Source organism: Ambystoma mexicanum, chromosome 4q (assembly GCF_040938575.1).
Source record: "Ambystoma mexicanum isolate Mex_15411 chromosome 4q, UKY_AmexF1_1, whole genome shotgun sequence".
NCBI classification, from domain to species: domain Eukaryota; kingdom Metazoa; phylum Chordata; class Amphibia; order Caudata; family Ambystomatidae; genus Ambystoma; species Ambystoma mexicanum.
In genome coordinates, this window is record NC_090928.1 from 454,435,925 (window position 1) to 454,460,547 (window position 24,623).

Genomic DNA, 24,623 nt, shown 5'->3' on the forward strand with positions numbered 1-24,623 from the left:
CCTAATGCCGTACACCAGGCCTAAAAATGTGCACTTGCCAGTTGCCATTGACTAGTGATAATTGACTTTTGTTTGCGATTAGCACACGGTGTGCTTTCTGCAAGTGGAGAACTAAGGGAGTGGGTAACATTGTATACCTGGTTAGTAGCTTGCCGCTTGACATGTTTACTCCTGCTTTATGGCATCATTAAATATCTGAGATGGATAAAACTTTCTTTGTTCATGCAGTGAATCTCCCTGGATTAGCCTGGATAGCAGGAGCCTATGAGTGCCACATCAAGTATCCTATGGACATCCCTGCTGTGCTTTGAATGATCCTGCCCCCAGAATAGATGTGTACATATCTATACGTGTACACCAAGAAAGTTACGGTGGGTTTAAAAAGGTTTGGAAAAACCCTTTCACCTGAAATGGGAAAGTAAGATAGTCCATTTGAGCCAAGTCACACAACGCCACCTAGTAGCCATCGCTGGAAGTTCACCTCCAGTTCCAAGCCACATCAGCAAGGCGGGTTCATCACATGTTCTGTGGATGGGTGTTACTCATGATGGTACCCCTTGCATACTGGTGGATCGTTCTGACCCTTTGGGAAGACTTGCTCTGGGTCATTCTATGGGGATGCGATAGATTGCTTGTTAAGCCCTACTTATTGAATGGAGTTCGGCTTTGGTGATGCTTGCTCTTCGGTGGGACAGATGCAGCATGGTCTCAGTGTTTAAACATTCAATGCGAACTAAACACGATTTTGAAAGGGGGTGATGTTGTTTTTTCTAGCACTGCTGATCCGTTTGCTTCAGGTTTCCATGGTGAGTGGAGAAGATCCATAAGGGCATTTGAAGAAGGCATTGTTGGTTTCAAGATTTTAAAAGACCATGTCAATAGCATACTTCTATGTCCACTGCTACTGCAACTACATGATGTGGCTCTGAAGCCACAGAATGTGTTATTGCTGGTTGTGTGGCTGTGAACATTGGATGTCCTACTGTATCAACGGATTACTGTAAACATAAGATATTGTACTGTAAACATAATATGTGTTACTGTAGCAATGAGCTAGGCATTGTAACCATCGGACATGGCACCTCCCAGGATACAATAAAAGATGGATATGGTTTTTCTATGGTATTTTATTAGTACAATCTTTGACAATGGAAATGGTGTTGAAACCTTGGGCTAGTGCACTCTAATAGAATGCTACAGTATAGCAGCATTGCACATAGCATTATAAATGTAACATATGGTAGTTAGGGACCATGTTAAGTTGCATTGCTGTCCCATTTTACTCCCTGGACTAGGTAATAGGTCCAAGAAAATAAAAAGGGCAGTATAAATGTGTTAGCTTTTCCCTCTTAATGCCACCTGGGCTGCTCTGTCGATGCATTCAAACCAGTAGCATCCATCAACCGTTCCATAACAGGGAGCTCTGCAAATATGTTTCCTGGCCTTAGCAGGGTACTGAAGATAACAATATATACATATCGATTAGCAGGAGTTATTCAACTCAAAGAAAGTATGGATTACAACAAAAATATTTTTAAAGAGCAGATCTATTTTTACTTGTTTAAAACAATCACCCCCAGCCCCCCAAGAACTGGAATTTTTACTTGCTGAAATTCCTTATTACTCCCAACTTCCAAAATTAGAAAGTAAAATACACCCATGTGGCACCGCAATTGTTAGCTATGGAAGTGCAGCGCGCATGGGGTATGGCCGTATAGCTGTAGGATTCCGTAAAGTGTCTGGGATGACCTCTATAGGGTACTGTGCAAAGGCAATCACGAAATCCAACTATCATGCATGGCATTTTAATAGTGCAGATTGGTACGATAGATAACCTTGGATATTAAACTTTTTATGATAACGGGCATAAGCTACAGTCAGAGGAGGATATGGTATTGCAACCATGGCACATCGAAACGTAATTGTAGTAAAAGATCACCAGGGTTTTGTAGACATGGTAGGGTTTGGTACTAGAACCCTAGCACATGCTATTGCAAGATTACTGTAGCGTACATTCACAGTGGGCTTTGGTACTGTTAATGTCGATTATAGTTCGATAGCAGCAATTCATGGGTATCATATCATTAAAGTAGTATTTACTTTCTAATGTGTTTCTCTTGGCGTGATATTTCTCAAATTCAATAATCCTACTACTCCGGACCAAACCCTAAACTAATACATTTAGTGACAAACTTGGGCATCCTTTCCTTCTTTGTCATTCCTTGTCTCCTTCTCACTCGGTCACTTTATCTCTCTCCATCTCTGTCTCTCACTCTCGCATGCGCCCCCCCACCACCCTCTCCCTGTCTTAACATTTAGATTTAGAGGAGGGGGGCATTCAGAGGACCTTTTTCTTGGATATGCAGGGAGGAGGCATTGTGTGGCTTTCGGAGCGCGCATATCAAACCTATGAGGACAGAATCAGTGTCTGTGGATCAAGTGTTATCTTCTGGTGCCTCAAAGGTTGAATATGAAGCACTAAATAATTGATACCACCTTGCATCAGACATCTTATAAACAAATATTATTACTCTATCGAAATTATACCTATTTTATTAACCAGGTAAAGATTAAAGCTAGAGTCGGCACCGTCAGGATTCAAACCTGCAAGCTTCGGGTCGCACTTGGATCATGAAAATGTCAAGTTTTCATATAGGATATCATGCTGGATACTTCCTGCTTCTAGTCTCTGTAGTAACAGCTGCTAATATTGCTCGATTTAATGGCACTCAATTTATAGATCTCCGAAGGGTGATGGGCCATGTTGACCATACAGTGGGTTCTAAGTTGTGAAGTACGGACGTATCCTATGTGAGAGGTGAGCGCTTATTCTGGGAGATATCCAGTCAACATTTACTCAAATGATAGTTCACCGAACTGTCATACAGACATGCCAGACTTCAGAATTTGATAAAATAGTGCTTATCCGCGATTGTGAGGGTGAGTGTTTGTGGGTCTGTGGGAAGGAGGTGCGAGGGAAGGGGTTGGAATAACGCAATTAGTTTGGTGATAACGAAGGGCAGCACCCTTTGTATACAGTAAGTTTCTCAGCACTGTCCATGCAAATATACATGAAAGTACAGGTTTCGACCATGTGCTGTTAGGTGATATGCGGCTTGACTGCATTCCTCGGCTGCTGCACTTCCTGGTGGAGGCTGTAATTCTTTCCTTACCAAATACAAAGGTGTAAAGTGTGTAGCATCCAGAAGTGATCAAGGGGACAATTCACAGAGCCCGAGGTTTACCTGCAAAGTGTTTTGTTTGCCTGATGGGATCACTCTTGATATCCTGTGATTTTAACAAAAAATGTTTTATAAGTTTTACCGAAACCAAAATACCGAAAAAATACCGAAAATAAGTGGAGGTAAGGGGTTAAAACAGGTGGGGGAGGGGGTTGGGATGGGTTAAAAAAAAATGGGGAAACGGGGGAGTTCTAGATGTTGGGGGCACATCGGACCGTTTATATATGCAAAGTGGGCCCAGGCTGCAAAGCCTTTATTTGCTGCTTGGCCCCCTTCTGCATGCAGGACTCCTTTGAGGATCGGGTGCTGTGCGTGCAAAGCATGCTGGGAGCAGGATGCAATACACACTAGTGTGTTCATCGTATCCTGCTCCCAGCATTTCCCCGCGATTTGGCCCACATTGTTTTAGCTTTCTTGATTTAACACACATGACAATACTGCTTAGTAGTGAACTTCAGTAACCCCCAAGGCAGAGATACATGCTTGAGGGAGTGGGCCCTATAGAGGCAAGAGGGAGTTTATAGACCACTCAGAGCAATCCCTCTGTATTCATAGACTCTCAACACTTATATTTGCTTGAGTGGTCTTGTGTCGTGTTAGGTAAACGCTGCCCGGTCTGCCTTATCCTTGGAGAAATTAACTTGCACTTCCCATTGTCAGTCATCATTTTATACTATACACTCCATATATTGTACAACAAACCTCAAGGACAGTACATTAGGATACGTGGATCCAAGGACTATGGTGCTTTAAATACATTTACAGGTAGGGTAGACTGTGCGTAGAGAGATGAAGTAAGTATGAATGGGACTGTTGTAGTATTTATAGCATTTATAGATAGGAAGAAAAAGTTGATGTTTAGTCATATTTTCTATTTGTATTTGAAGCACCATAGACCTTGGATCCACAGATCCTAATGGATCGCCCTTGAGGTATGTTGAACAATACATGGATTGTATAGAATAAAATGACGATTGACAATTAAACTGTCATTAGAGTCTGATGAGGTATAGGCATCACTACTGCCAGGCTATTATGCAAGTCTATGCAAAAAGGGATGCGTATACTCGTCCTTGTCATTTAAGGGCTTAACGAGGTAATGGGAAGTGCAACTTAATTTCTCCAAGGTGAAGGGAGATCGGGCAGTGTTTACCTAACAGGACATAAGACCACTGAAGCAAATGTAAGTGTTGAGAGTGAGTGTGTGGGCCACCATCAGACACCCAGAGACGTGTTGTGTGTAGGTGTAGCAAGGCAACAGCCTGTCTGCTCAAGACCATTGGGATGTTGCAGACCCCATCACTCAAACACGTGCCCCGGGGCATACTCTGGAATTCATTGGATGAGGACAGTGCTGTGTGTCTATGTGTGCGTGATATAGGCATTTATATGTTTTTGTATTTTTATTTATTTATTCAATTAGCTTTTCAGACAGAGGAAACTTCAAAAGCTGATATTGGACGTTTTAGCGCACTGCTGATTAAAAAAAACAGGATTCTGGGTGGATCGTTGGTAGCCACGCATTTCAAAGTGATAAACCAGTTACATGGTAGTCCACTTATATTGTTGTTTTTTGGCCATGTGCAGGAGCCTTGGCGATGGAGACCCCTAGACTTGAAGGGCGTGGCATGTGAGGGGCCATTTTGAAGATGCTCATACAGGTGGCAGACACTAGGTTAAGAGGATATTCCAGCGAAGGAGCACAAAGAGGGGATATGACGTGGATTGAAAGATGTGGCATGGGGACTTTGCCTGGGTGATGTTGTTATGAAAAGCAGTGCAAGGAATGTAAATTAATGTTTTTTTAAGAGGCCACTTTACAATGCATGTGAGATGCTGGCTATCATTGTGAGGAGTTCATAGTGAAATGAATGAAAAAGAACTTTTTTGTTGGTCTGTGTTAAATGATGTACTTTTTAGTGCACACCTGAAAGGCTGATCGTTGTTTCAAACATGCATTGCAGGGTTCAAAATTGCTGGGAGCTATATAGCCCCTGGATACGGTGTACAAGAGCCTAATTAGCTTGACACCAACAGCTACCAGCAGCTAGATTTAGCTCCCCAAGCCAACTGGTGCCATACAAATATACCTACCTGGCATTAACTATGTGTCTAAGAATGTGCATAAAAGTTGCAATAATGAACCTCTAGAATACCTGCTTGTATGTACTGGACACAGTTATAGTTTCATTTTATTTGGAAGGTAGGTTTGTGGCATACTGTGTATTGGTGCCTCGTTCTGCAGGAGCAGCAGAGAGGAAGTGAGCAACATCGCATCACAGAATAAGAGGTATCGGCAGAGATAAAATGTGGCAGCAAAGAGACTAACAGGTGTAGTGGCAGAGTTATAAAGTGGAGTCAAAGATAGCTAAAGGCTAAATGAGAGGTAGCAGCTACAAGGAAGACCTGACAGAAAAGAAATGTAAAAGAAATACAAGGAAAAGTATATTAAAGAATGTAAAAAACGGAAGACATGTAAAGCAGCATGGCAAGAGATAGGATCAACACAAACACTCAGAAATTGAGTATAGCAAGACGCAAAATGTGCACTCATCACTAGCCATTGTCTAGTAATATCTGTCTCTTGGTAAGAAATGGTGTACTGTCTGCATAGAATTTAGGTGGCAAGTATCTTTCCATGGCTAGCTAGTACCTTGCAACTAGAATATTTGCACCCTGAGTATAGGACATAGCAACAAAGCACTAGACAGGGGGGTTCAAGGAATGTGCATTTTTGGGTCCATGCCACAGTTTGCCAAAAAAACAAGTTCCGTCCTCTCTCAGGCACTCATTCCATGAGACTGAACCTTTAACAGCTCTTGGGTAACTATGAGTAACTCCTGATCAGAGGAAACTCTTGACACCCAGGAGCTTCATCCAGCTTCTGCTCCATGAATTTAAATTTTGACCCATGCATTATGGCTCAGCTTTATCATTCCTACAAAACTTGGATATAATATGGGAGAAGCTCACCAGAAGAACCGCTGAAATAAAGTGGATGCTGGGCCTTGCCTGCTGGGAGCCATGATGCCCCACTCTTACATGCTTTCATCTGAAGGTATGTCTAAATCTTAGCAAGCGCACCTGCGGTGGCAAAGGGAATATATATTTCTCTTAACTTTAAATTAATGGATACTTTGGGCCCGATTCATGGAAAAGTGTGCATTCTTCCCACAAAGGCTGCATGCCGACACTGAGCGCAGAATAAATTATGCACGCTCCACATATTCGTGGAATTATTTGCCATATACGCAAGTTGTGGCCGGAATGACCTCGATACGTCCCCACGCAAAGCAAAAACAGCCAGAATAGCCACCTTTGCATGCTTCCCTCGGCGCGACTTGATGCATCCTCCAAACAGTGCGTGGGGTCTCCCGCAAGCATGCCTGCATAATGGTCACCATGCGCGGGGTCACCGTAACTGTCACCGACAACATGCGTACGATACTACGTAACTCGGGTAATACTTGGGAAATCTGTGTGCAAACCCCCGTAAACCATTCCTGCATTCCTCAACACTGCGTACATGCAGCCCGAAGTCAGATCGGAACTATGGCTGCGTGCACGCACCCCTAAGTCCGACACCCGATATTACCTAAACGATGTAATTCCTATGCGCAAGTGTGCTTTCGGGTGGTGGATTGTTTGAGGGCTTTGCGTGGCCATATCCCCACCGAGAGGTTGTGCACTCAGATCCATGAATGCGTATCGTTCCATGCGATAGTGGGCATCCGATGAACTGCATGCGAGCCGTCCCTCGTAACGCCCACATTTTCCTTGGTTCTTCCTAATTTACTGTGGTCCGCCACCTACGCAAGCCTCACTAACGCATTTTCCGTGTAGATAATTCCATGAATCGGACCCTTTATCGCATTAAACACTGCTTTGTACAAGTTTAAAAACACACTTTGTCCCCCCCCCCCTCCGCTGCCCACAAAGCTGAACTGATTTTTGTTAGGGATTTTCCCACCAAGCAGTTATTATTATAAATGTAAGAACAACGTTGTGTTAATAACGATAGCAATTTATAGAATGCGCAACACAACTTCAAGTTGTTATTTTCACCTTAACAATGTGTCTTTCTAGTCCACAAACTTGCGATACTCTCTTTATTGATTTGAAAGGAATGCTGGAGGATAAAACGGGTACCTGCAGGTTATGCACAGATCTCCTTACGCCGTGCTCAACACTCTGAAACACCCTACTTTTTGACTCGGTCTTTGAGAGCGCCTATTGGCTTGCACGGTCTGCTTCGCCTTGTGGTGTCTGTCCTCCGTCTATAGCGCGCCTGCCGGCCAGGGTCTCGCCCAGAAGAAGTGGTGTGCGAGTGACACAGTAGCGCAGGAATGCAGCTGGCCGGCCCTGTGTGAAGGTCAGGTTACTCTTTCTGGGAAAAGCAGAGCACTTTTTGTCATGAAGTATGGCAGGGCAGAGTTCACTGACAGGTGGGAGGAACTGTGTAGGGCTGCACACCGTATGTACTGCCTGCCACATGCATACTGAGCGCTCTTACACCGTGTATCACTTGGTTAGGAGTCGCAGTCTCACCTTGGGCACATACCACTGCCATAGATCAATGTATTTATGTTTTTATTTTGTGGTTTGTAATATGACACATGCAAAGAACAGAATAAACACTGGTGCACACCACTGTTGTTAATGTGTCTTTCTAGCGTTAAGGTTTGTAGTGACGTGCAGAGGAGTGTAATATAACCTTGACACTAGGTTGTAATAGTCGAAGAACCAAAGAAAACGGTGTCCACGTGCTGTAGAAAACTTGCATCCCCTGCACACTCAAATGTTTTGTCAAGCCATAAACCATCATTAATACCCTTTGACTTTAAAATTGTTGATATCTTGACTCACAAAGTGAATTAATGATTGTTTGTCGCTTGACAAAACTTTGAGTGTGCAGGGGGGGCGAGTGTTCCACAGCACATGGACACCGAATATGCCACATGCAAACAGGATGCCTCAAAGCAAGCCCCAGGCGCACCCTTCTAATAGTGACAGAAGTGGACTGTGCAGCGTAAGCATATTGATTACTTATCCCTAAGTCACCGAAGAAGCACCCACACGCCCGCCTTAAAAATCCTCTGCGTTGAATGTGCACGGGCCCAATTGGTGTATGTTCAAATATAGTTCATTCTTAAAGTTGACTTTTCACTTTCTAGTGATGCAAGCATCCTTGGCAGTATTGCTGTCGTGTAGGGCTGCTCTCATCGACCCACTCTGTTTTTAAGGATATCCACAAAGATTAGGTCTGAGGAAAATATGAATTTCGGTGGAAAATCTCTTCAGATGTTTTGGGCATTGAAAAAGCCCTAGTACCTTTTGTTATTTGGGGAGTCAAGGAGCCCACCGCTTTTGTTCTATTTGTGATGCTCCATGCACCCTTCCTTGGCCCGCCAACTCCATCTTGGTCCGGCCAACACCAATTTTCACTTGATTGCTACCACCATAGGCTCTGCACCTGCCTCATCGCCTTTGAGCAAAACTGAACAGTAGCAGTGAATACATCGGGCATCTTGACGTCAATAATGGCTTAACAAAGTGACTGTGCTCTAAAGAAAGTGACTTATTTGGAAATAGCGCATCCCACATCTTGGAGGTGTCATGATAGTGTTGATCCCCGTACTGTCTTAGACGGGCATTCATTGTTATTTTCATTATTCTCGATCCGAGGGCTTTGGGTTGGATGCAGTTGAATCTTTTCTGGTTGGGCGCATCCCGGCAGGAATTTAGATCAGTGGAGAGTGCCCACCCGCAAACTGGCATGCGAGCATCCATTCATTTCAATCATTAAAAGCAATTGTAGGTTCAAAAAGCTGTGCACGCAGCGTATTGCTTGATGGGGCATGCCTGTTAGATCTGGGGGTTCATCGCAAGGTCACCTCCGGGGAATCTGTGTGGCAAACTACTTTAGCCTTTGTTTGCTTGGTGTCGGAATACTCGTGGCTGAGTGCCACTGCTTTGGGAGCCCCTCTATTAAACTGAAAAGAGTGGAACTTAGATAAAGAACACGAAACCTTCTGGAGAGCTGTCTTCTTTGCACACCCTTGTAGCCAATGTTGTGGTTTGAGAGTCTGGTCCCAGGTGCCGCTGGGACTCTAATCTCACTCGGTTTTCTGGAATGCCCCCAGACCATGGCATCTTGAGCGCCTTGTAGAATGTATTTTAATGTATTTTCTTCGTGGTGATGTCCTTATGCAGCGAGGGGGCTTTACTTGTGCCCCAGCAATGAACCCTTCTGCAGAGACGTTCAACTGCCATGCGATGCCAGCCCTGGTGGGCATTATCCTTTCCTTATTTATAGCCCAAAAAAGGGAAACTTTCTCAGTCCTATCTGGGTCATCGCGAACTGTTTGTGAAATCCGGTCTTCCTATTGCCGAGCGGCTCTGCAGGTCAAGCAGCCATTGCTTTGTGCTGGTTTCCCAATGGGTTTTAGATGAGAGTGCCGCTGGCTCGTGGTGAGTGCGCATGCGCACATCCCTGCGACCAGCCTGAATGCTCTGCTTATCCTCCCTTGAGCAGCTTTTTTTAATACGGTAAGAAAGCGATTTCTTTTTTGCTTCAGGGTCTAGAGAGGAAAAAGCACACGTCTGCCCAGATAAAAACTAACTTCCTTCATATGCAGTGCTGATTCATCAAAAACAACAGGTGCCTGGGATTTCCACAACGCTCTGGCTCTATTCCGAGCCCTAGAAGGCAGCAGGAGCACGCGCCAAAGTACCCCTTGCATCTGAAGTGAAGAGAAAACTAAAGACAACAGAAGAAGGTAAAGGAATAATGAAGTGCACACTGGTGGGAGACCTAGGCCACGCCCTAGCACCAAGAAAGCCATTGCCATCGTCAAGCAATGGCGCTTTGTTCTTTTATGTACCCAATGGCAAGGCTGAGCTTGTCGACCCCGCCCAAAAATATCCACTGAATTTCATGTTATTTAAATGTATCTCACAGATAATCATTGTAGATAACCTGAAAAACTGAGTGGGTTTCAGTATTGAGATGGTCGCCAGACCAAGTCTACCCCTTTGTTTAGCAACATAAGGAAGGGAGCGTAGAAATGAAGCACGGTGGTAATACCTTCTTAGGTGACCAAGGCTCAGTGCCCAGGTCTACGACACCCTCCCTGCCTTGCTCTGTGACCTGGGACAGTCTGGCATCAGAGGATTTGCTTGGAGCCCCGCTGGGCCTCTCAAAGGATTTCACTCCAGCCAGTACCCAGCAGGAAACCCTTTGAGAATAGAGTTTGGTGTTAAGGCCAGTCCAGTCTCCATCCGCCTGACCGGACCCAGGAAGATTGTAGAGAAATTGGATGTTCCTTTTGCGCAGCTACTTTCCCTTTTCTAAACTGCTTCCCTGAGCACTTTGGGGATTTTGTTTGCCAGAGAGATTTTTGAGGGTAAAATGCACACGGAGAACCGAAGGAAGCATATTATTTGCTACTTAGCTCAGTGATAGGCTTGAAAGTTTTTTTTTTAAAGAACATTCCTTTCTCAAGTCTTTTTTTTTTAGCTCAGATCTGAACCTGGTTTAAAATGGAGGAAAAGGAGATCTCATATTACGGCTACATGGACGGCCTTGTTACCTGTAGAGCTGTGCCTGGGGTTCAGCAATTGCCCAAAAAAAGGCATGCGATTTTGGGCAAATCGATTGAACTCGCCTTGATCCGAATTATAAATATGTGCATAGTGTAAAAAGCAGCCCTCAATGTGTGCTCTAGTACTCTGCCAGTTACACCCGCTACACCGCTAATAAGCCCTGGTTTCTGTAATCCAGTTTTAACTGGATTCCACTACTCAATTTTCAGTGCATCATAAGTCAAGATTCCCAGGCTGCAATGCGTGTATATTGAAGCAAGGTGCCCTTCTTCTGTGAGCCAGGCCTGCGCTATCAAAAATGAGGTGCCCTTCTTCTGTGAGCCAGGCCTGCGCTTTCAAAAATGAGGTGCCCTGCTTCTGTGAGCCAGGCCTGCGCTATCAAAAATGAGGTGCCCTGCTTCTGTGAGCCAGGCCTGCGCTTTCAAAAATGAGGTGCCCTGCTTCTGTGAGCTAGGCCTGTGCTATCAAAAATGAGGTGCCCTGCTTCTGTGAGCTAGGCCTGCGCTATCAAAAATGAGGTGCCCTGCTTCTGTGAGCTAGGCCTGCGCTATCAAAAATGAGGTGCCCTGCTTCTGTGAGCCAGGCCTGCTCTATCAAAAATGAGGTGCCCTGCTTCTGTGAGCTAGGCCTGCGCTATCAAAAATGAGGTGCCCTGCTTCTGTGAGCTAGGCCTGCTCTTTGAAAAATGCCTTAAAAAAGGATCCACACAAAATATATACCGAGAATAAAATCAGGATTCTATTTCAATTCAAAAAGACTGCCAATCAGGGGCGTTGAGTCCGTGGGTGCTCCAGGGCCCGGGCACACCCCGGGCACACCCCCTCCCCACCCCCGTGAGAAATGCTATTTTCATGAAACTCCCGATTCTTAGAATTAGACGTTTTGTTTTTGTTTTTTGCCGCCAGCTCCCCCCAGGAAAACCAAAAGTCGGCACCCCTGCTGCAAATTCCATGCTTTGTTGACTTTAAGGGCCTAATTCACAGTTTATTTTCCAATGGGGTTTGGCAATTATAAAAACGCTTCTGTGAATTAGGCTCTAAATCTCACTGTGTGACCATTTGTTAGCTCAGTTTCAAGAGTTTTTTTTTTTTTTTTAGAGAAAAGTGAATCCTCTTCATTTGTTTGAAGTTGGACCTGGCTCGTCCTCCTAACGAATAGTCAAATTTAGTTTGGTTTTGAGCATGACAAATAAACATGCAAATAACGGTCACTGAGATTCACTCGAGTGGGCGTCATCTAGCTGGGTTCCAAATGGAGGGGAGCTGGGAGCTATTTAGCTCCTGGTTGTAACTAAGAAGACCCTGGTTAGCTTGACACCAACATCTACCAAGACCTACTTTTGGCTGCCCAGGCCAAATGATGCCAAACAAATACACCTGTGTGATGTATCTGTGCACTTGGGACAATCTATAAACATTAAGACACATCTATACAAAATGTAAAGCATAAGGAGTCATGAATAATGGACAAAATGATATGTTTCTGTCTTATGTGGAATTTAGATTTGCGGAACGCTATGCACCAGCTGCCTGTCCCCCAGTGGTAGCACCTGTCACTGGTTAATGCTGACTACCCAGAAGCTGCTTTTAGATCGTGCCTATTCAATCTTAATTTCGAGATTTGATCTGGAAACCTTTGAGTGACTAGAACCTTTTGGACAGCAGCCCTAGGCAGCATAGGAAATGGCGAGGGATCATGGGAGTTGTAGCCAAGAACATTTATAGGGATGCCAGTTGCAGATCCCTGCACTCTAGGTACATTTTATTGCATGCATGTTTAGCACGGAAAGCGTGGAAAATACCCTGTTTTTTAATTGTTCTTTGGGTATGAAAGCCATGTCTTAGAAGGAAAAGAGTTTCTAGGCACCCATGTCTCTCGAACAGACCTCAAGTAAGCATGGTGGTCTGGATAAAAGTACTATTTCCGAGCAAACTAGCTCAGTGGGTGAAGAGCTTTCAGCTGAAAACTGTGCATACACTGCTGGTGCTCGGTTTTATACTATCATGTAATGCAGAGGTGACTGTAGCACTGAGCAAAATCTGAATTTGTTGCTCAAAGGAACATGTGGCAAACATTCTTCAAATGTCCTTTGTTTTTCACATTAAATATGAAAATTGCAAGCCGCAGAAATGCATTCATTTTCTCTATCAAGGGCCCTTGAGCCATTGGAGAAATGAGAACACGTGGGGGTAGTCTTGGCTGCTGGGGGAGCTGGTATAGCTAACCACCTTGCTGCTTAATGTGTGGCTTGTGTTGCATGTTGCCAGCCACTCAGGCTTTACTTCACAGATGGATATTTTGGAAGGTTTTTTTTTTTAACATAATTTGCATGTATCCTGATCTACAAAGAATACTTGTTTTTCTGTAAATCTTTCAAGATCCTGGGACCCTGCTGGGCCCTGGCTGCTGTGCCCATCTACTGCCCCACACAATTCACAAACGTTCCCTTCCTCACAAACTGGAGCAGTTCACCTGGAAAGTTGAGAAAGGGAAAATGTGTTCAGCCACCAATCTGGCCTCAGAACCATACCACATGATGCCTTCCTGAGGCAGACAGCCTTGGCTGCTGGGGGTAGAGGGGGCGAAGGGGGGGGGGCTAGCATAGCTAACCACCTTCAAAGACTGACAAGTCACATCCTCTAATTCAGGGCTCAAAATCTGCACTCACCATTAGCAATTGGCTGCTGATTATTGACTCTTGGTGAGTCAAAAATGTTGTGCTGTGTGAATGTGTAGAATTGAGCTGGCAACGGACTTTTTTATAGGGCTGGCTAGTAGCTTGCAATTTGAAAAGTTTACCCCTGCTATAGTTACACCATCTAGCCCACAAGGGCCTGATTTACAAAGTATTTTTTTAATGGGACTGCACCACTGAGAAAGGCTTTTGTAAATCATGCCAGGAAACAATGCTCAGAGAATTAGCAATTGGGGGTTAAAAACAATAATGGGCCCGATTTACAGCGCGTTTTTCAATGGGATTGCGCCATTGTAAAACGCATTTGTAAATGGGGCCCAGTGTCCCTGTTGCTATCATTTCCCAGCTCTACTTTTCTGAAAGTGTGACAAAAATGTTTGCTGTGCAAAGTGTTGTGAAATACAAGAAATGATTTAAGAGGGTGCCATGTCCTGCAACCCACCTTATACAGTGTTTATCCCTAAGCCCCCCACCGCCCCAACCTCCTCCCGCCTCCCAATACTCAGCTATTTTTGACGCTGCTGACGCTGGGGTGCCATTCATCGGCTGCCTCCCCCAAAATAATTTTTGACACCTACGGGGTCCCCTCACACCCATTAATCAAACCCAAACCTACTCTTGTCACACAAGACATGTACGTACAAAGGCAGTAACTCATCTCGTGCGTGGATACTTTTACCTCCTATATTTTTAAGAAATTATAATAAATATGTAAGCATCATAGGAAAAAGGGCTAAGGGAGTGTTGCCCTCAGAGCGCCGTGTTGAGTAAAGTGTGGAGGAGCGCAGCAGCCAGGAGATCTTGCTTCTTTGAACAGGTTTTTTTGTGTGTGTTCAAAGCATTCCTCTGTCTCCCTTGTCTCACTGTTGGCTTCTGCTGTGCTCCTTCTGAACTTTTTCCTGGGGGCATTTCTACAAAATGGCCTCCTCGTTATGGATTTTCGGAAGGGGGAAAATGCCTGGCGAGTGCAACGCAGTAAAAAGTCTATTCGAGCGCGAGTGGGGACAACTAACTCTGCTTCATTTGCTTAAAATCGAAACAGTTCATCCTTTGGACAGTCCCGAAGCAATGCAGCGTCATAAAGTATGCATGAGCCTTCTGTGGGGGTGTTTAAACTTTAAAACCAGAGAATTCCACATGCACCCACAGTCCTTACTGGAATGGATCTGCGCATCAGTGGTACGGGTGCAGGGCCTGTGGCCCGACCAGGCGCTTCTGGATCAAGCGATTGCTCCCAATAGTTTGCAGACATTGAGAAAACAGACTCGGGGGTGGTGCAAACAGCCTGGACACGCCCACTTGCTTAATTTTACAATAGGATAGAAAAAACAACATTACATGAATGGGCTGCTGTAATAACCGTAAAAGTGGTTGTTTTTTGTATGGAGAAGGTTTATAAGCAGGGACCTGGCACGCTGTGGGGCATGGGACGCTCATTGTTTCCGCCTGGGAGATTGGCGATTGACTGAGCTTTTTATAAGATGCTTGGCCTGGAAGTTACAAGGTGGGCGTTCAGGCTGTTGGGACCATAACCCACTCTGAACCCCATCAACCGTTCAGCAATCAATTGACATACCCTTCAACCTTCCAGTGATACAAGCAACGCCAGGGTCGGACAGGGACATTAAATGGTCTCAGGCACCAATTAAAAAGTGGCCCAGAGTTGCAAATGGGAATTCATTGCTTTTGTGACCGACTGTTTGCATAATACCCAAGGGGGTGGCTTTTTATATAATGCGATGCAAATTGTGTATTTTAAAGAACATTTATCCAGTAACACTGGTCAAAACTACTAGCCACATGGTGATGTAACTTTTGACCAAAATAACTGGCCCACACTAGCATTTTGTGTTTTTGGTTCGGGCATTGCCCTATAGGCCAGACCGAGCCTGAGCAACATATTCACACAGGGAGGTCTAGCAGTGGCTGCTGGTCTGAATATTTGTCGGTAATATTAGTATTGTGGCAGATGCGAGCTTGTTGTTGTTCTGATAGACGAAGCGTAAGTAGCTTACTGCGAAGTAGGTCAGAATAGGGGCAGCCAGGGCTGCACATGCGCAGCAGGGAGCAGAGAAAGGCAGCTGCTTCCTGGGCCTGTGAGCTGCTCGGGGCCATTGTGAGCCTCAGACGCAACGCCGGCCGGACGGGTGCGTTACTTTGCAGTGCTGTTGGGATATGATAAAGCGAAGGCCTTGCCTCTTGGCGGTCTAATGGACGTTGGTCCTTGTGATTGGCACACATTGCTCGGCAGCGTTATGATCTTGGTACGCCTTGAACAAAAAGTGCGGGAAACATGCCATTTGACTTATTTTGATAAATTAAATATTATTGGCGATTACACGTCGAAAAAATGAAGAAACACGTCACCCCATTCTGTAGTTAAATAACGGGGAAGACCGGAGCTGGTGTCATTACGGGGCTTTGCGGGGGAGGTGGTGGGCGGTAGAGGGGGTGTTGCTCCTCTTCACTTAATCTTCACTTAATTCGGAGGTTTGTCTTTATGGAATGGCAAACGGGAAAGCTTTGCCTGCTCATTTCAACACATTCAACGGAGGGAAAAGAGCCCTTGTACACACATACGTTTTATATTTGTATCAGCAGAAAAATATTTCCATGACATGTCGACACATGCAGCACGCACACCCCTCCGCCGCTGGCGCTGTACTCTGCCGAGCCTGCCTGTTTCGAGAATAACGCTTCAAGCTGTGGCACATGGCTGTCATTTCCCGCAGCTTTGGCCTTGTACCAGGAGATGTCTGCCGTGCAGTGAATAGGGTCTGGTGCAGTCGACCGCCTTCTGCTCGGCCATTTTCCTGGCGTCCTGTGCCAGCATAACACTCCCTTTATCTGTTCGGTGTGCGCGCTCTATGCTGCCATCAAACAGAAACTGCCGTTCACGATATGTGTGCATTTGATTTAATGCATGCAATTTAAGTAGATAAACGTAAAAACATTGTCCTGTAACTTTTGGCCTTGTCCATAAAGGCTCACACTAAACTTAGCAAAATAGGGTATTGGCCACATTTGAGAATGCATACCAAATTTGGTTAAAATTGATCATTTTCACCTTAAAAAAGGTCTGCTCAAAAGTTTTTTTTTAAAAAATAGTATCTTCCACAGATCCAAAAAAGACACTTTTAAGAAAAATATCTTGAAATTGTGTCCCATTTTCAAGTTTTTTGGTAAACACGCAGCCATTACATGGAATCATTGCACACCACAAACATTTCTAAAATAGTTTGGCAGACTCCAAATATTTCATTTTAATTTTGAAATATGCATCTATAATTTGGGTGTGTGCAGTAGGGCCCAATAATCACAAAAACCTACTTATGAAGATAACGCCTACACAAATCCACATGCACGTGTGACCACCCGGTGCATTGCGTTGGACATGCACACGGACACAGATAGTGCATGGATAAACACACACATACACACGTATGTTCAACAAACTGATTTGTTCGGGCATTAACACAGACATTGATAACAGATACTCAAATACACACTCTTAACGCCATCAAATGCTTTATTTAGGATATGCACAGAAAGCACAGAAACTACACTAACATAAATACTCATAGGGCCTAATTCACAGAACGTTTTGCACAGAACGTTTTGCATGGAGCAAAGTGACTTTGCATTACAAAAATGCACTTTGCACCGGCCCTAATTCACAGAGCAGAGCAAAGTGACTTTGCACTCTGCTAAATGGGCCGAATTCACAGAAGAAGCACAGACTTAGGGCTAAACACGTTCCAACAAGCCGCAGGCCACTTTGCTCCGCTCTAAACGTTACATGAATTAGGCCCATAGTGCTTTTGTGTGAATTAGGCCTACTTTGCACAGTGCAAAGTCACTTTGGGGCGCTCTGTAAAATAGGCCTGGTGCAAAGTGTATTTTTGCGGTGCAGTCACTTTGCTCCACACTATGCGCTCTGTGAATTAGGCCCATGGAGTACGGATACACACATTCACAGACAGAGGCTGTGATAACATAGATAAAACCACAATTTGGGCATACCCGAACACGTCGCCATGCAGTAACTCATATGACTACAAAGTGCAGACATTTTACTTGGAACTAAGAGAACATTAAACCACAACAGAAAAGTTTTCTTGCCTGTAAAATACTACAGACTTTAATTACAGACAAAAAAATGGAATTAGAATAAAAATACTTTTTAACTGGGAGTAAAGGTTGCTATCTACAAACAGTTAAGGCTGTAAACATTGGAAAGTCCATTGTTAAAGCTCATACAAACACGTAGTCAACATTAAATAGTCCATCAGGGAATATAATAGGCTATCAGGGAGGATAACTCAGGGGCAACGTGCTCGCCTTGGACGCGCATACGAAGCAACACATGTCCGATCCCGGGTCCGCGCTTAGAAACCTCTGGGTATTAAGCATGTTATAAATAACCTGTCATATCCTATCACACTGTAAATTAAACCCTAACACACAGTATGCTATTACTTCACAGCACTCGCTTTAGATATTAGGTAGCATACATCAGTACTGTATTCAAAGTGAGTTTAAGTGTAATGTAATGGAGAGGGGTCTTATCTAGCACAGCTTCTGCCATTTTAGCATCCTGTTTGCACTAGGCCAGTAAGAGAAGGGGAAGATGGCAGGAGGAGAGCGAGTGGCATGATGCCAAAGCTGAAATGCCGATGAGTGCAGTTGGAAAGCAAGCTGTTTGCTGGTGTTCTTCTAGGTGAGTTGTAGTCAGGAAGTATTCTGCTCAGTTTGATTCTAACCAAGTATGCCTCAAGAGCGAGGACGGGTTGTTGGTTGCAGAAGGTTGCCTGTTACAAGCAGGTGAGTGAGGCGTTGAGTTCTGATGGGTCTGTGTTTGCATGGGCTGGGTTACTAGGTGTTCACCTGCAATGTCGAGTGGCTTGCCGGTGTGCCTAGTGCATCGGTCTGCAAGTCCCGTCTTCGATAAACCCCAACCACAGCAGTTTTTCAGGATAACCACCAATTACACAAATAACTTAAACAGATTCTGTATATTCAGAAGTGTTTGGTGTAGAAACGATGAAAACAGAGAGTTTGACTCATGAAGACCATAGTTGGAGACCCGTAGTGGGTTAGTGAAGATGCAACAATCAAGATGCATCTTCTTTGCCGGAGGTTGGAAGAGAATTCGAAGATTCAACAAACAAGGACACATGCATGGGATGCAGCAATCACAAAGCAGTACATGAGCTCATTGAGCTGTAACAATGAAGCGGCAATATATGACTTGCAACAATCAAGGAGCAGGTAATGGGGCACAGCAATCAAGGGGCAGTAGAAGCGGTGCAGCAGTCAAGAAGCAATATATGATCTGAGGCAAAACAATCACGGCGCAATACACCAGATGCAGCGACAAAGAAGCAATGCATGAGGTGCAGCAATCAAAGCTCGAGTCATCAGAGGCCACACTCAAAAATCGGTGTAGGATATGTTATCTTTTTCTTCAGACGTCATGCCCCCCCCCCGCCAACATTTTCAGCAAAGTTACTCCACTGGACACGTGAGATGGAGCGCTATGGATGCAATACGTTTGGCTTATAGGTGTGGCTTAGGTGCCACTTAATAGCCCAAACTGAATAGAGTGCTAATAGTGGCACTGTGGGGAAGTAGGCCTGTGTGGTGGCACTCCTGCGAATCGTAGTATGCCAGATGGCAAGCGATGGACTGGATGCTTGTCCGAATCTTTTCTGTCTTCCCAGGATTATTAGCACTGACTTGTTTCTTGATGTCATATAATAAGAGTGATGATGCTGTTTGTGATGTCATTCAGTGTCCTTTATGTCATTAGCAAAATTTGGGTGGGTGCGCGCTCTCAATTATATTGCTCACTCACATCCATATATCATGGCTGGGGAGTGGGGAGAATAGTCCACATACGGGGTGATCGGTCAGAGAGTTTCTGGTGTCTCCTTCGTCCATCGGAGCAGAATGCAAACTAGATCATACATTTTTTTTTTCCAACCACCAGCGCTGAGCACTCAAAGGGCAGCTATCAGTCTCAGGGCTCTTCCTTCCAAGCAACAAGTGCCCTGAGAGATTTGGCCATGCCGTTGGCAGGATAGCAGGACATTTGTAGGAAATCTGAATGCACACAATGCTCTGTTGCCTTCCCTAGCCATAACTTGCCACATGGCTGGATTGACCCAAACATTCTCACCTTCTTTTGGGCAGAACAACAAATGTTTTGCCAAATCAGTGAATCTGGAGAGTGGGTTTGTGGGCAAAACGAATGGTATTTCTGCAGTCCTGTGCGACTCTCCAAGGTACCAAAAGAAGCTGCCAACCCTCTGCACCGCAAGGCCATTCCATGGTGTGGCGGGCACATTGGAGTTGCTTTATATGAAAAAGAAACAAGCCACATATCCATACACATATAGCCGCATACAATACCTGTCTAGGTTCATTAAAAGATGTTCAAGGGTAATTAAACGGAGCGTAATGCCCCCCAAAAAAATCAGAAAACAAGGCAGAAAAAATTGAGTTTTTTAATCAAATATTTGGTGGATTTTCGCACTTTTTAATTAAAAAAAATAGATAGGGTAGGGTAAGAGTACAAATTAAGGTGGAGGTGCAGGGGTCCCCCACCGTATTATAAAAAAAGTGCAAAAAATAATAATATTTTCGCAATTCAACCAAAAAACCTCTTTTCATCCTTGTTAGTTTTTTCTCTGTTTTTTAACGTAGAACCAAAGGGAGTATTTTTGGTTTTCTGAAGAGTGACAAATGATACGTTTGTAATTAAATTAGCACACCTTTTGGAACATTCTATTTATCTCAGCCAATCTGAAACAAGAATTCAGAGCAAATTCTGTCCGCTACTCGCTGGAATATGCTTGGGTTAAGCATTCCTAAAATGCAGGGCCAAGCACCCTCCCACACTACTCTCCATTGTGCTTTGACCTGCATTGCTTGCCCTTTGCTAGCCGTGTACGTGTACTACTGCTGCCTCTCACTCTGGGACTTCTTGCTAGCTATCTGAATTCTGCACAGCCCTCCGTCCACTGGATAACTACTGGCATAGGAGGGGTGGTACCCAACAGCTGTGGTGCCATTGTCACCCTGCCATGCACGGGCCCCACAAATAGAACGGGAAACGCATCATGGCTGGTCCCCTCTTTCCAGCAGCAATGTATTGCCACGCCACCTTCCCTAGGTCAGGGGAACTGGGCACACCCTGTTTCGGATGCCGCCCTGCTGCAGCCCTCAGAATAGACACCAGCTCCACTGTATGTACACGCCTCACTCATGGCGTCCCCCTGCCATGAGAGCGAATAGCGTTAGCACACTTGGGGGAAGTGTTGGCGGGCGTTAAGGGAGCCCGAAAGCCCTCCCTAACACCCTTGCTTCACTCAGGCCCTTATTCACAGAGCTTTTTCCAGTGGGGTTTTGCCATTATAAAACGCTTCTGTGAATTAGGCCCTTAGGAAATGACAGGGAATGCTTCCCATGTGGGCTCTGAGGCTATACTAGCACAATGTTGAAAGTCTTGCAGCTTCAAAAACTCGGGCATCAGAGGTTCGAGTGCCATAGGACCTCAAGACATGCTTGGCTGGTTTCATCAGTGGCTCCACCCCATTTGGCACACTTTCTAATATTACGACAAAACCGGGTTTTCACGTTTTCTGCTGTCCTAACGATGAGACCAGGCCGATCGCGTCAGCAGAAACCCGACAGTAGAACTAATTGTGAGAGCGCCTTCATCGGGCGAGCCAAACATTGTCTGTTTTCTTTTGCTTTTTATTAGGATACCGGATTTGATGTGGCATTGCTAATAGTTAAGAATTGTGCTAGTGCATTTTCACTAGAAACCGCCGTAACTGAAAAATAATATAATATAATAATTTCTGAATGTAATAGCTGGCAGCGAAACACGTACAAAATCCCTCATTTAGGAGCATGTTTTGTTACATGAGACTTTTAGTAATTTTGGGCAAGTGCCAATCCCTCCAAAGGAAGTAGTCTTCTAAACTCAAACTAGATGCAAAAGAATGATCGTCACCCAGAGATGCCACAAATGCACATGTGGTGCAAATGTTGGCAACCTGAGGCCCGCCTGACGTTCCAGAACTCCCATCATCCTTAGCCAGTCTAGTCAGTGATGAGGGATCATGGTCAGGGCTCAAAATGTGCGCTTGCCACTAGCCATTTGCTAGTGTTAATTGACTCTTTCCAAGTTAGAAAGGGTGTTCTGTGTGTATGTTTAGAATTGAGGTGGCATGTGGGTTTTTATGGCTGGCGAGTAGCGTGTAACTTGACATGTTCCCCCCTGATCATGGCAGCTGTTGACCAAAAACCTCTAGAGGTACCCTTAGGGTGCCTACCTCTGATGTAGAGGCAGGACATGAGCTCTTTCTTAATGTCCAACATGGGAAATTTCTAGGGCAGTTTCTGAGTGTCCCTCTCTGAGGTGCTTCACTCCAATTGGTTGGTGAGTAGTAAGTGTGCTTCTGCCTTATGAAGAGCAGAATTTGGGGTCAGCGTTACCACATCTCAGATACAAGTGATGTTTATCTGTGCCCATGTTGAATTTACAATTTAAACCACACTTACAAAATGCATGAAATCTCACAATAAAATGAATAATATTGAGATATTTTATTGGCTACCATATACTTTATGGCTGTAGGTTTAGGACTTTGTGAAAGAAGCCCCAAGAAAACCAATTCCTGATGTCATTATTACATGAGAATAATGCAGACATTACTAAGTATGATGAAGTCGCTTTAGACTTACCCAAATGAATGTTAGACAAGAAATTTGAAATGAAAACTTTTTCCCCCTTAAATCAAACGAAGACCTTGGTTATACATCAGCCTTTCACCGTGGGCCATGATTATGCCATGCAGCAAATCAATGTTCATCTTTAAACAGTTGTGCAGAGTCATTTTGTGAATTATCATACATAACACGTTTATTGAGGACTGCAGCACGGGCAGTTGGGACCGGAGCGGCGTGTAACACAATATGCTGCCCTGGCAGCGGCTGAGTGAAATACAGATTGCATGATGAGACCGTAATGCATCATTTGCTATTAGTGGACTAGTAATAATTACCAGTTTCAGAGCGGCCCTCCCAGCGTAATCTGCTGCCTCCATCCTAGCGGCCCTTCTCATTGACATTATGATTACCCGGGCTGCCCTCCCGATCCGGAATATCTCGCTGATGGGAATTCCAAAATGCAATCGTGAAAAGCTGCGCATTGCATGCTCATTACGCAGTGAAGTATCATTTTATGTGACCTTACGTTACAAGCAGGGTGGCATTACATTGTTAGCATTGCCAGGCGTGATGGTGCCGGTTCAGTTCCTGATAAAAGGATACATTTTTCACAATTGTTTTCTTTTTCATTTCTATCCAAACATATGCGTGTGGGAGGAAGGGAAGGCAATGCTCCAATTGAATTTCAATTTATTTCCATCTGGATGAGACCGCCCTTTGTGCCTGCATTTACAACGCATTGCACAACACCCAACACACAGCCGCGTACTCTGCAGAAACAGGGCCCTGATTTTATGTTTTCTTACATGCTAGACAAAGAATAACTAACACTGCTCTAAAATGTAATGCCTAATGCCGGGATCAAATGCACAATTACTTCTCTCACAATATTTTGAAGGCCGCTGGTAGTCAGCTATTTTCTGCCCACCCATCATCTTCCTTTGCTCCAATTCAAGTGGTCACACGAAGGGTATGGTAATTTAACAAGTAACCTAAAGAGTGAAGAAAATACTTTTTGGGTCACCGCAGACAGCCTCTTAATTTTGTTTCTACCTTTCTCACCAAAGCATAGTTGAATTTCTTGAAAAAAATATTCTCCTTAGATTTGGTTCCTTCCTCATAAAAAGGGAAATCGTGGGTGTACTTGGACACCGTAGTACGTTCCCTGAAAACCAGTCTGATTTTTTTTACATTAGGTAAATGTTTGAAACCTAATTTTTAATCTATTAACTAATCTTGTAAAGAGTTTAATCCTAGAGCAGGATGCATTCAATGAGATTAGGAATGCATTGTTAAGTAAATTACAGTTCAGTCCAGGAGTACAGTGCATAGTCGGCCCGATTGTGCTGTAAATGTGGCTTAAATTGTACTGCTGCTGCCTTTGCACTTCAGTTGAATGCAAGGGCCCTTGTTTTTCAACTATAAATGGTGTATTTTGGCAGAAAATTGCTAGATTGTGTGAATAGTATTTTGTCCTGTTTCCTCACATTTCATTGCAACATTGTACTAACAGTGACACATGATCAGCATAAAGTGCTATTGGGTGTCATCAATTGTACGGATACGACCACATTGAAGAAAAAATACAGTTCATCTTGAAATAATGTTTTTTCATATCATCCTATAAGCCTACGATCCTGAGCATTTGAAAATGGTGTCTGGCATTTTGTAGTAGCTAAATTCTCCTTGGGTCACTTTCGTTTCTCTTTCTTTCATATTTTTGGATTTTGGAAATTTTCAAAAACGTGAATCCCGTGTTCTTTTAGGAATGAGACCCTTCAGTCTCCTTTATTGTTTCCTTGGCAACACGGGGACATGCAGAAAGTGGTCATAGAAGGCTCAGGAATGTGTGCAATGCGGTCCCCTTGACAAATGCCACTTATTGCACAATTGTGTATCTGCCACTCCATGCCTGATATCAGTGACCCCATTGCTCACACACGCTGGCCACCGTTTTGCCTAATGTGTATGCATACGGTCACTCCAGCAAAGAAGTGCGCTTCTGGGGGAGGCGTGTAGGCTTGCTAGTGGTTACAAGCCATCAGCCTGGACATGTCATTGTCGTCTTTCACAGGTAATATTTGGAAAGCCCTATGTTTGGTATTGCAACCCTCAGAGTTGGCAGCAATCTGTGGGAGGCTGCAAGGAGGCTTCTGGGTGAAGTGCTCAATGGAGCCCTTGGCTCGAGCCAACAGCAAACTAGCTGGGTCCTATTTGTGTATGGAAATGCTTAACACACATATCTTTCTAAACCAAAAAAAAGACACTGTAAACAAACAAAAAAGTTAAATTTACCCCTGTGGATCTATGCATTGCTATACAAAATGGTGGTTTTGATT

The 24,623-nt window shown here is 44.4% G+C and overlaps 1 protein-coding gene across 5 annotated transcripts in view; it reads left to right on the plus strand.

Moving 5' to 3' along the window:
* Positions 1 to 24,623, plus strand: part of BCL11A (BCL11 transcription factor A) — a 147,383-nt gene that overhangs the window by 108,386 nt on the left and 14,374 nt on the right. The window lies entirely within an intron of this gene.